Source organism: Pithys albifrons, chromosome 19 (assembly GCF_047495875.1).
Source record: "Pithys albifrons albifrons isolate INPA30051 chromosome 19, PitAlb_v1, whole genome shotgun sequence".
NCBI lineage: Eukaryota > Metazoa > Chordata > Aves > Passeriformes > Thamnophilidae > Pithys > Pithys albifrons.
In genome coordinates this window covers 12554604-12568334 of record NC_092476.1, presented here as the reverse complement: position 1 = coordinate 12568334, position 13731 = coordinate 12554604, and positions in this window count along the sequence as shown.

The following is a 13731-nucleotide window of genomic DNA, read 5'->3' as shown; positions in this document are numbered from 1 at the left end:
ATTGGATATTACGCACTCTCAATGTTTAAATTTAGTTTCATGAGAAATTGTCAGCACACAACCCATTCTCACAGCTTGCTTCTTTCTCAGCTTCCTTCTTATCTCATGTTGTTCTAGCTATTTCACTAGTTCTCTCACAGTCTTTATCATCTCTTGCTGCTGCAGCTGTTCAGGGAAACCGTATTTCGTCCCGATCAAAACCACTTTCAGTCTTGATCCCCACAATTACATGCTATGCAAGTGAAAGTTCTTTTCTTTTCTCTGACATTTTGCAAAAGTCCAGGAATCCTAAAGGCCTCTTATGTCAAGGATTTCTGTTAGCTGTGCTTCAAAAGTGATTATGGCTTTCTCATCTTTTCCTGGAAAGATTCAGGCAGACTGATGAGCACATAGGTGCTCTCTGCCCCTGTCTGTCACTGTTTGCATCCCTGTCAAGGTTTAACCCAAGCCAGCAGTCAAGCCCCACGCAGCCACTGACAGACTCACCCCAGTGGGGTCAGGGAGAGGATTGGAAGGGTAAAAAAGGTAGGAAACTTGTGGGTTGAGATAAAGACAGTTTAATAGAGAAAGGAAAAGCTGTGCATGCAGACAAAGCAAAACAAAGAATTAATTCACTGCTCCCCATGGACAGCAGGTGTTCAACTGTCTCCAGATGATCAGGGCCCCATCACATCACATGTAACAGTTACACTGCAGGATAAACACCATCACTCCAAAGGTTCTTCTCTTCTTCCCCTCCACCCCCTTTATATCCTGAGCATCATGACATATAGTCTAGAATATCCCTTTGGTCAGTTGGAGTCACCTCTCCTGGCTGTGTCCCTTCTCAACATCCCACTCACTCCATCCCCAAGATGGCAGCACAAAAAGCAGAAAAGGCCTTGGCTTTGTGTATGCTCTGTTCAGCAATAGCAAAAACATCCCTATATTATGAACCCTGTGTTCAGGACAAACCCAAAACAAGCTTCGTTCCAGCCACCATGAAGGAATTAACAAAACCCCAACCAAAACCAGCACACTCTCCGTTGGATAAATGTAAGTATTACTAAGAAAACCATGACAGTCTACTGAGACAGGAACACCTTGCTTCTGATGGAGAAAGATTTTGTTCTCCCTGTTCTTCTCACTGCTCTTCATTTTTGTTCAGCCCTGGAAAGGAGGAGAAAAGTGAGATAAACCACTGTACACAGATACAATTTCCCATTTCAGCATATCTCTTGAGGAAGTGTTTATTTGGGTTTAGCTGGAGTAACTGTTTACAAATCTCTGTCACTGTCAGCCTTAAGCAGTTCAGTGAGGTTGAAAGGACAGATATATTTGTGGGACCTTCTCCTGACACAGCAAGCATTTAGGGTTTTTTCTAAAACTACTGAAAAAGTTAAAAGGTCTAACAGTTACCACTTGAAACAGATTCATTCATTTGAGCAATGTTTCCCTTCATCTTGCAGTTCTCTTAAGTGGAGTTAAGTTCTGTTAAATATTTGGGAGGACTCTGCACTGTTCCTGCACTGAAATGTAACTACCACTGCTCCTTCCTGTTTCCATACTTGTATAATTTGATTGAGTACAGGGGGACAGTTCTGGAGCAGCACTGACTTTGTTTATAAAATGCACCTGGGAAAAGGATGCCTGAGCAGGGCATCAGTCCTTCATTATGAAAAATATCTAATAAACGACACAAATTTTGAAACAAAAAGAAAAATAAGTGGTTCTTGCCAAACTTTATTTTTCTGCCACTCCTGTTTCCATATATCTCTGTAGAGCTGGATTCTGTCCATCCTGGAAGCAAAACACAGCCCAGCTGAAAGAGAAGAGACAGAATGAAAGACACATGTGGAAACATAGTGTTCTGCACAGAAACATGGCTTGGGCAAAGCACTGGAGTGCTGATATTCCCAGTGGGGGAAAGGGAACTCAGACATTCTGAAAACAGATCCTTCATGAGAAGATCACAGAATGACAGAACCTGGTCTGAACCCTCTCCATGAGCAGGGCCACCTACAGCCAGTTGCCACCTAAAGCCAGATCAGGCAGTTGCCTAACTTTCTGCTACAGCTTGTGATCCAAAAGCTTCTCATCCATGTTCTGTGATTTTTGAAAGGAGTCTGAGAGGCCATATTTTAGTGCCAGTCGAATTGTGCAAGTAAGTGGAAATGTCCCTAGAGTGCTTGTCTGATCCTGTGACACTCTCCTTGGCATGTTTGAGTCCTAGTGGTTGTTCTGACACTTGCCAAGAGGAGATTTCCAGTTAGACTATGCAAACATAACTGCATCGTGAACTTGCTGAGAACACTCCCACAGCCTCTCTGATGTGTTGCTTAGAGATTTTCTGAGTCAGTGACAGTGTATTTTACATCTACACCTAATTTTTATACTATGAATTTGTCCATTTCCTGGCATTGGATAGTTGTATACCAGAAGGACACATACATCCCTTTAGTGCAAAACCTATTGTATCCATATCAAAAGTTCTGTTTTGTGACCTGGTTAAAAAAAGAACAAAAGAAAATCACAGTTCTACAGTTTCAGCATGGTAAAGAATATTGAGATCTGACTGAGGTGTAGGCATAGGGCTATCTGCAGCATCTTTGTTCTCCTAAAGCTCCAAGAAGATCCAGTGGTTCTTGATACTTTAAAAAGGCTCAGCCACTACAGGGATGGTGATGGGGTGATGCACACAAGGTCTTCCCTCCCCTGCAAGTGGAGGACTGATACACAGTGCCTCAGAAGTCATGTAATGGAATTGTCATTACACTTCCTTAAACTCAGTTCACAAAGTTAGTTCTGCAAGTCTGAGGTCTACAGACGTCTTCAATAAAAAAGAAAAATAAAGAAGAGAAAATGAGGGTAGGTATTGCTGTTGAAGAGCCATAAGTGAGTTTCCTGCCCTCAATGACAGAAAGAAAACATAAAGAAAAGGGTTACAGATGAGGAAAAAATAGCAATTATTTTAGGGTAAAAACACTGGAATTGGTCATAAATATAGTGATTATAGATTCAGAGAATTCAACACTGAGATTGTATTTACAAAAAATCTAGATCATTTTAATGTTAAGATTTGGAGACTCCCAGGCAGGGGCACATGACCTCCAGCTTGAAATGAGGACACGTAAAAACTCTGTGTTAATTTGGTGTTATTTTGACTTCAATCTCTGAACTAAGAAAGTAGGCAATTTTTAGTATTTCCCCAGAATCAGAACATTAAAAATCACCATGCCTGAAGAGTATGCTGGCATAAATAAGGCACAAATCACTTCTTAGAAGCAAAACTCTGATTTTCCCAAAATATCTGTCTACTGAAGACTAAAAGGTGACTGGAGATGATAACTTCATATTTGATCCATATGGGCTGTGTGACAACAGAGTAAATACTAATCTATATAAATTTTGAGGTCAGATGAGAGCTCATTAGCAGGAATGCCTGATAGAGAAAGTTCAGAGCATCAGAGGAAGTGACAGGAGTGTTGTGGGCTTCCGCACGAGGCAAGATGATGCTGAGTGCGTGAGCTGACAGAGTACTGGCACAGAGTAAGACCCTGATGACACCTGCTCAGAAACACTCTGTAAAATCTCAGCCAAAACTAATAGAGGGACAAGACATTCTTGAGCCTCAGTTGACCTGATACAGGAGCTGCTCACAAAACCTCTGCTCTGCTCCAGACCTGAGGCAGTGTGCTGCAGGGTCACTATGTCTGCCTGGCTGCCACGCGTATGTGTCACCCTGCTTGTCTCTGTCTGATAGGGCACTTTGCTGGCCCCTCAGCCCTGTCAAGGGCAGCTGAACGTGTTTCAGGCCTCCTGTCAGTCCCCATCATTCAGCTTCTCCCCTCTCCATGCTGTGCCAGCCTAATGTCCATCCTTCAGAGCTGTTCCTCGCTTCTGGCCTCAGCCAGCACCCAAGTGGCACTAGTGAGCCACCCACTTACTTTTAGGTGGGACAGATCCATCCTATGGGGTTTTGCCTTCCCAGGCTCTGTCTCATGCAATTCATATGGATAACTTGCCAAATTCAAAACCAAACTCACCCTGGAGCCATTTAGTCTCACCTGCAGTCAGTCAGTCTCACCTGGAGCCAGTCAGTCTCACCTGGAGCCAGTCTGTCTCACTGGGCCCAGCATGACCTGCTTTGCCCAGACAAGGAGAGGCCCCAGCCAGCCCTGGCTTCAGCAGCTTTCCATCCACTCCATGAATGCACAGAGTGTTTTGCCTTCCAGGTGTGTGTGCCCTGCCCAGAGTCACAGGCAGTGGCTGGGTCTGGCACTGCCTGTGCTTGGCTGCTGCCCGTGCGAGCAGAGGGCAGTCTTGGCTCCGGGGCAGCAGCCCCTGGGCTCCAGGCTCTCCAAGGCCTCTCTGCAAGGGAGCCCTCCCTGCCTCACTGCTGCCCTTTGGCTGGTTGTGACAGGCATGTCAGGACATGGCAGTGTCTCTGTGTCTGCCCAAGGGCCAGCCCGGAGCAGTGTCTTCTGGCAGTGACTGAGGGTGTCTGAGGCTGTGTGGAAATGTACAGCAGTGCCTGCACACACCTTTGACATCAGCTACTGCCTTGAACAAATTGCCCTTCTATCTCTCCTGATACCTGCACTGACACCTGAGGGTGAGGTCTGTGTGTAAATACATCTTAATTTCACTCAGAAAAGTACATTTTAGTATGGTTTTCACTTTGGCTGCCAGTTCTCTGCATGTGTATCTGATAAATGTCCCACATGAACAAATCTGGATCCCTTGTGCCAAAGACTTTTACCAGTAGTCCGCTGACAACATACAGGGCTGGACACTTGAATCAAAAACTCATCATTCTGTTGGTTTCTCTCTCTTTTGTTTTAATCTATTTGCTTTTCATCAAGCTTCCTCCTTTTCAGCACTGAGCAAGTAACACGTGTGGCTAATACAGGAAAGAAATAGGGAGGCTGGCGCCTTCCCAGCCAGGTCATCCAGAGGAACTTGCCAAATATGCTTGTCATTCACTTGTTGTCTCAGACACTGCCAGAATATTTTGAGCTGGCAGGCTGGCTGTCAAGTGGGAAGCACTTCTTTCCCCACTTCCAGTGCTCAATACCTGACTGTTTTCCATCTTAACAGCAGTTTCTCTGCCTGATTTGTTCCAGATCCTGGATGTTCTGGTCTGGCCAGGTCCTTTGCCTGGAGAGTCTTATCTGAAGATGTCTGGGCCTGCCTTTGACAAACTTCCATTCATTCACTTTTCCTTGTAGTGTGTACTCTGTTGCAGTGTTAGCACTTGCTGAAGGTCACAATGTGTTTCCCAGGCCCCTGTACAGTCATTCCTTCCCTAGACTTTGCCATTGCCAGGCCTTACTCCAGCCCATAAATGATGTGCGTGTGGTATATGAAGGCAGCTCTGTAAATCCTTCTTGAAGGGGGACTGAGCAGATGTCTTCTCAAATTCTCATCCCACTGGAACTAATTCTCCCCAGCTTGTCATCTGGCTCCACTAAATGCTGAACTCTGGCCTGGTCACTGTAATGGCCACAATAGCTCCCAACAAGAGCACTGCATCGCAGGCACTCCAGAAAAGGGACACTTCAGTGGGCAGCACACTGGAATCTCAGGATTTGCAGAGGCATTGAAGGCTGGCATGGCTGCTGGGAAAATCTTCCCCAGCCTCACTGAGAATTCCTTGCCATTCTGGATCATTTAGACAGTCTATTGTAAATTTGAACCAGAATGGGATTCAGACAGAGTAGTAGTGGTAGGAAAATGTTGTATTTTTGCCTACAGGGAGTCAGAGAGGACACTACTACAGGCAGCATGAAGGACCGCCTTTGTTATCATGAAAGTTTACTTATATTTTTGATAGAGGGCTTTCACTACATATTGGCTGAGCCTTGGACTTCCTAAATATAACTTCCAGCCTTGAGATAACTCCAAAGAGCAGAACGTGATTAATCTTAAAGGTTGAAAGGGATTGGTGAGCAGTAACGTTCTGTTTTGATGGGAAGCAGATACTTTGTCTTGCCAGAGGAGCAACCATGCATGCATGTATAGGTTAGGAGCTGATGTCATGTGTGGTGGAGACATTTAATTGTTTAGTGTAGATGAGTGCTGGAGGAAGAAGAATGTTTGCAGATATCCTGAGCAGGGGAGACACTTCTCTGCAGCACATCTCCAGTGCACTGTTCTTTGTAGTCTAAGGTTTATTCTTTCCTCAGCTGTATATTTGCATACTCTGCATTATCAATTGTCTCCCATTCTCAGAGCCAAGACCATTGGTAGAAGGGGTAGAAAGTGTTAAAGAGAACAAGTGTCAAGTGTCAAACAGAATGTCTGGAGGGTCATATCCCACTGTTTAATATTTTCTGTGATACCTCACTTGATGATGTAAGTGCCACAAACCACCAGTGGTGGTGAGAACTCACTAGGACCTTCTCACAAAAGGTATGTGCAACCTTGGCCTGTCCTGCCTTGCTGAAAGGGAGATGGCAGTTTTGGTAACTCCATATGACTCTGGGAAGAGGCAATGTGTGCTGTCACCACATAGATTGTGGCCCTTGGCAATTGCAGAGGTTCTTCGAAGGAGAGTCTCCTGTGTGCAGAGCTGGGCTGTACGCTGGCACAGATATCCTGTTGGGTCCCCCAGAGGCTCTGCAGTTAGCACTGTGAACTGTCCCACAGGCAGCAGTTTTATGTGGAACACATGGCACAGGAAAATTTATATGATGTTCCCTGGTGCCGCAGCTGTCAAAGAAATGCAGAAAGGCACGGTAGTGTTACTAACATTGAAAGAAAGCTTATTGGCTTCTGGTTGGACACAACCTATTTATCTTTTCCTTCTCCACACAGCTGTTAATTTTATAGATGTCACACCCTGCCTCAGTTGCCTCTTCTTCCATGTGAAGAGGTACTAGTAAGAGAGCAGTTCTCTGTCTCTGGTATTACTTGAGACCTTTCTCTGAGCCTTTTAGAGATCTGATTACCAAAACTAAATTCATTGTTCAAGCTTTGGGCACATGAAAGAATTATACCATAACATATTCTGATATTTCATCAGTGTCTTCCATAAAAAATCCCATTCTTTCCATTTGTGTTGTCAATCTGCTTCTGGGCTGTCCGTTGGGGTTTATACCTATATTGAGATCTTTTTCATGCATAAACAAAAGGTTTGGGATATAGAAAAATTATTAGCTTATAAATCTTAAATGACACTAACCATTTAATTATTCTGTGTCATGACATTCTGTGCAATTTTAGTGTCACATGCAGATCTTGTTTGTGATGGTTTTGTCATATTCTTAATCCCTTTTTTACCAGGCTATTATAAATGTTGAACTACACAGATCCTAATCCAAATTTCTCTTGGACTCTGCTCATGGATTCTTACCTCAGCTAAGATTTATTTCCATAATTCATGTCCTGTCTTTTAATTTACTAGTTAAGTATTTCTTTCCAGTCACCTAGCACCTTTACCTCACTTTATAAAGGAGCATCTGTATGCTTTCAAAGTCTCATCATACTGTATTGACTGGTCCATTCTTTTCCATGACCCTGTAGATTCTTTTGGAGTCAAATGCATTGTGATACATTCCATGCACTTTCAATTTCTGTTTTTATTCTGCTTTCTACCTATTTGTCTTATACAGACCTCAGGCTGATGGATCTACTTCCCCACAATGAGAGAAGTTTTAGAAGTTCAGTAACACAGGTACAACATTTTGCTTTGCTGCTACTAAACATGATTTAAATAAGAGGTCACTTCTACAAAAATGCCTTTTTTATTTAGTATTCCTGCATATATAAAATTTGATGCAAAAGATGTGTTACTGTTCAATATTTTTTCCTACAACCTGAAATATCTAGTGGAGAATTTAAGTTAGCAGAGCTCCTTGCATTTTTCTCTATTAATAGATGTTCTTTTTGGAAACTTCCTCCCTTCTGAAATAGAAAACAGCACAAATTCTTTAGATTTTCTGCTTATTTTCTTCCAGTGCTCTTTTCATACTTCAATTTCTAGTGTTTCTCTTACATAGGCCTTCTGCTCACAGAATGCTTAAATAGACATATAAATCACAGAGTCACAGGCTGTTAAGGGTCAGAAGGGACTTTGAAAATCATCTAGTCCCAACCCCACATTGCCATGGGCAGGGACACCTCCCACTAGACCAGACTGATCAAAGCCTTATCCAAGCTGGCCTTGAACAATTCCAGGGCTGGGGCATCCACAACCTCCCTGGGCAACTGGTTCCAGTAATATACAGACATATATTGATGCTTGAGAAAAGACCACTTTTAGAACCTTTTCTCACACTGGAACAGATTAGTCCCAATGATGCAGCTAATTGGATCTTTTTTCAGTGATAGGGTTTTTTTCTTTTTAAAGGTTAATATTGAAGCTGTCAGATAAGTCTGTGCTGAACACTCAGATGAGCAGGAAGATATCTGCTGTGCAATAAGCCACATCACAGATAACAAAGGCAAACGTTTGGATTTTGTCTTCTTTGAATTATCCGATGCACCAGGTATTCTATTGAAAACCATTTCCCATGGGATTTGCAAGCTGAAAGTACTGTTGTTGGTCATGCTTTCAGTATGAGCAGGGCAAGCTGGAGGCATCAATGCACCGTGTGGACCTGAATTAACTGTCTGAGAGGGAGTATTCAGACTCTGCTGCTGCAGCATTTCTGCTGCCCTCTGTGTAAAATGAGAGCTCTGAGGAGGGTTAGCACATGCTGAAAAGAAATGCTGATGCTCTGATCTGATACAGCAAAACTTCTCATCCCTGCCCTTCTGTAAGACATAGCTGAGTACTGGACTACAGCAGTGGTAAGGGGCACACTTTGCATATAAATTCAATAAGAATCGGATCAGACTAAAGTAAAGTATATTTTTTGCAGGTTATTTGTGTGTGATACTGTGGCTGGCATGATGTTTTGCCTGGCAACAAATGTGGTTTGGAATTCTATTAGGCATTCCCAATTGAAAAATCCATGCTGGTGCAGGGGGGGAAAAAAGTAGTGAGAAACATGAACTTACATCTGGAAGAAAGTTGTTAATAATCATAACTAATGAGGGACTTGAATGCTTCCTCTGGGATGAAAAGCAGTTCGTGATGTTCATTGCCTGGGCTATGAGAGATGTGACCTAAAATCCATGGAACTGGACCACAAGACTCAGTCAGTTGGTGAAATTTGGGGGGCAGTTCTTTTGGGGTTTTTTGGTTTTCCTTTTTTGTATGAATGCATGGCTTTTCTCTCTTTAAGTCCTGTTCCTCTACTCTTTGTGGTTGCTACACTTGTGACCTTCCTTCAATTCACAGAAATCAAAGCAGTTACTTCTCCTGGTAGGGAAATTTGAAAGCTACATTTTTGTAAAGATGATGCCATCCTTTTACAGCGTGGATTCCAAGTGGCTTCTTGACAACCTACAGTGACAGATAATCTGCAGTTAAGGGGAAAGTATCATTTCACTGAGCTGAGGAAGGTAAAAACTCTGACCTGGTATGTTAGGAGAAACAGTTCTAAAAAGTGCATCACAGTTATCTAATCATCCTCCTTCTACCAGTACAGCAAACATGAAAGGATGATATCTGAGCAGTGTTTTAAATCTAATGAAGGTGAGATAGAGGATACTTTTGTCACCACTCACTGGAGCTCCTGATACATAGAAGATGAGCAGGATGGAAAGACTGAGAAGCCAATGGGAAGTAGAATGATGCCTGGAAATATCTGAGATGCTGGAAAGTGAAGCAGAAATGACAGAAATCAGTGTTTAAAGTTCAGCATTAGAAAGAGAAAACAACCATTTGTACTGAGAGAAAAAAGAAATATTATGATGTATGTTTCACATAGAAATAGAAATACAAACATCTTTGCATGGAAGTATATCAGCTTCATTTTCAAGCCTGACTTTTCTGAGGCTATAAATTAAAGTTAGACAGACATTGAATCACTTTTGCTACACCCTTCTTTATGAGTCTCGAAAAATCACAGAATTGTAGAACAACTCAGGTTTGAAGGGATCGCAACAGATCACCTGCCTCAGTTTCATGGGAAAGGGTATTCAAGTGAGATTATTTAGAACTCTGTCCAGTCACCTTGTGGAAACCTTCAGTGATGGGGACTGTCTTTAGGCCACACATTTCCCTGGGAAGGTTGTTGCAGTGAATCATTGTTTTCACTGTAAGAATTTCTTCTTAAATTAGGAATAAACTTCTCCCAGTGCAACTTGCACACACTACCCTTTTTCCTCTCCATGGGGCTCCTTGTGAGGAGAGAGCCTCTGTTCTTGTTGAAGCACACTTAAAGTACTGGAAAACTGTGATGGGGGTATCCCCTGAGCCATCTCTTCTCCAGGGAAAAAAGACCAAGCTCCTTCAGTCTTTCCTCTTAAGGCAGATTCTCCAGTGTTTAGTCAATGTCTGTGGTTTCTTTTGGATCCTCTCCTCTGTCCAAGTCTTTCTTAAACTATGGAGATCATAACTGGAGACAGGCACTGCACATGAGGCCTAACAAGTGCTGAGTAGAGTGGGATGATCACTTCTTTAACTCTGCTAGTAATACCCTTACAGACTCAGTCCAAGATCAAAATTTCCTGTATTTAAATAAATTTCAGTGCTTTGTTAGGTCACACAGAGATTTTGGTTTATTGTGTCATTGCTCTGCAGGACCCTTATGCAAGTGCTGTGCACAGGTTAAAGCTGTGAGAAGGACTGTGACCTCATGATCTGTACTTCAGGGTTACTTGCATAAAGGCCCCATTCACAAAAATGTACCTCAAAAAGTTCCCTGCTTATAAAATAACATTTCAGGAAGACCTTGGTATGCTTGTACGCTCTTCACTCTCCAAAGAGTGTCCCACAATCCACCTGTACTCCCAGTCCCCACCAGAACTTCTGCTTTCCCAAGGTGCCTCCCTTCAGTGCTTTCAGCCATTTCTTTTAACACCACTGCACACAAGGACTTGGGGTGTGAGGGACAACCTGCCTGTCCTTTCTGCAGTTCCAGGACAAAGCAGAGATTCAGAGAACAGATCTGTTTCTCGAGGCACTCTCTGACCCAGAATGACAGCCACTGTAGGGCAATGGGCATGAAATGGATGGATGGACAGTGGGTTCACAAGAGCAGGGAGGATTTCCACTCTTCAGAGTGGGTGTACAGCTGCTACTGTCACTCGCAAGTGAGTTTCCTGCATCCCTTTGTTCTTCTTACCACACCTCTGGCCAACGCAGCCACTATTCAGCACCTGGGAACAGCAGCTGCTCACACTGTGACCCAGGTACTTGAAGAAGGCTAATGTTGTAACCTGCAGACACTCTCTCAGATGATCAGAAGCAGCAGAGTTTAAGTCCAGGATGAGGTATGAACAGCCAAATCATGTGAAATTGAATGCTTGCTTTCTTTCTTTTTTCCTTCCTCCCATCTTTAGTTTCTGTCTCTTTCTCCTGTCACCTTTGACAGTTTCCTTGCTCTGCACCACAATTTTTCTTTCTCAGTCTTGCTTTTTAAAATCTTTCTCAGTCCCTTCATCCCTTCCTCTCTGTTTTTTTCTCTGTCTTTCCCTATGTTTTACTCTCTCCATTTCTTTCTCTCAATTGCTCCTGATCCATTCATCCTCTTCTCTCCTTCTCCCTCTCCCTCCTTTCCTTTTCCTTTCTCTCTATCACTCCCTGCCCCCCTTCCTTTCTGTCACAGAGGGGGAAAGCCCTTTTTGGTCAAGGCACTGTTGCTGTGGCCTGAGAGCATGGACAGTGAGTATTTGGAGAATTGGAAAGCTGGATCAGGCATTATTAGCTCAGCTGGTCAGAGCATGATGCTAGTTAACCCCTGAGTTGTTGGTTTAATCACCATACAGACCATTTATTTTGGAGCTGGACTTGATGATCCTTGGAGGTTCCTTCCATCTCAGACTATTCTGTGATTATTGCACGGAACTTCTTTCTTAAGCTCAGTGTAATAGTTTGTATCCAGGCCTTCCTTCGTAACCAGTGGTAAGGAAAGGCCCATTTCCACACTGTTTTTTATCACGTAACATGGGAGTACACATAAGAGAGAGATAGGTAGTCTCTCTCTCTTTTTCTTCCGTTGAGGCTTGGAAGCAGGCAGTCCAGGTGTTGGTCTCCTTTATCAGAGCCTGAGATCCTGCTGCAGTGATGGCTGTGATCTGCCACTTCAGAGATCAGGGAGAGGCTCGTTTTCTCTTGAGGGAAATTTGGTGCAATTGTATTTTGCCAGTTTTTAGGGGGTTTGATTGTATTTGTCTGTTTTGTTTTTGTTTTGTCCCTCCTTTGTCCCTGTTTCCCCTTCCCTTCTCCCTTTTCCCCTCAAGAACTCCCTGTTGTATGTACAAATTGTATTTATGATTGTAAATATCTGAAATATATATATATACATTCTGATTCAATTTAATTTTTTTGAAGTTTTCAATTTCCTTTTGGTTTTCTTTCAGGGTTTTTTTTCTCTCCCTTGGAGGAGCGGGGGGAGAGGGGATGCAGCTTGGCTCTTGGCAAAGAAACCAAGTCAAAGCTAGACAGTCAGAAACACTTTTTCCATATCTTAGTGCCTCTTATAAAGTTGATGCTTCCTGTCTTTCATGTCCAAACTTTTTAAAGTCAGAGAACTCCATCATCCACATGAGGCAGTAGCTCTAGTGGAACTCATCAGCTGCATCTATTTTAAACCTTCTCTTACAGACTTTCCTTAATGCCTTCTGTGGGCCCATGTTTTTCCCATGATCAGTTACTTGTGCATCAGCACATTTTTGGTCATAAGCAGTTGGCTCCAGAAATAATGTGTTGATGCAAAAGGACTCCTGGTCTCCAGTTAAGGCAGCAAATCACTCTGATTCCAAAAAGTCCTTAGCCAAGCTTTCCAGGATGACTGATGGCAAGGCCAGGTCAGCACAGTGCCATGTGTGGGACTTCTCACCCTATCCCATACTTGCAGTTTGAAGTAGATAATTGGACCAAGGTTTTGTCATTTAAGGAACCTGCAATGTTACCTTTCATCAGCTGAGCATTCAGGAACAAACCCTCAGGACATAATTTCTTGCAGTGAGATTTGAGCCCCAACAGCATCAAGTGCATCATGATTCTTGCACAGTGAGGGCAGGTTGTTCACTTTGGAAGATCATTGTAATACTGTCGGAAGAGAACAGGAATTTTTAGTATCAATATACGGTCCCCAAATTTGTTATGGTATTTGCTAGTTGGTCATCAGGTTTTAAAAGGTACTGATGGAGCTGAAAATGCTTCTCCATCTTTTCACTGAGCCACAGTTACCATACACTGAATTTTGAATTAGGTTTTGAGGTTGTTTGTTGGTTTGTTTGTTTAAAAAGATATGTGCTTTAGAACAAACAAGATCTTCTTACTTCCTTTCAAGGTGTGGAAACACGGAGTTTGTCTGAAAAGGAAGAATCCCACCTTTTTCTTGGGAGAATATGATGAGAAGGGAAAAGAAGATATGTGATTTCCCTTCTTTGTTGTCCAGATCTCACTGTCACTGATGCAGTTTTCACAGCTTCGCAGACAGAGATGCTGTCTCTGAGGAGCATTGCTTACAGTGACATGGGAATCAACACAGGGTGTCATCTTTTCCTTAAATATAATTAGCTGCTGCCTAACAAACTACTTCCAAATTTAGTTATAACATGGGAGGATTCCTTGGTTGTGAACCTCAGCGTGTTTGGGAGAAGGATGACCTTCCAGTCCTGAATGCTGTTACTTCAAAAACCCTGTGGTCAGTGCAAAAGGCTTCTTTCCTCCTGTCTCCTCCCCACCTC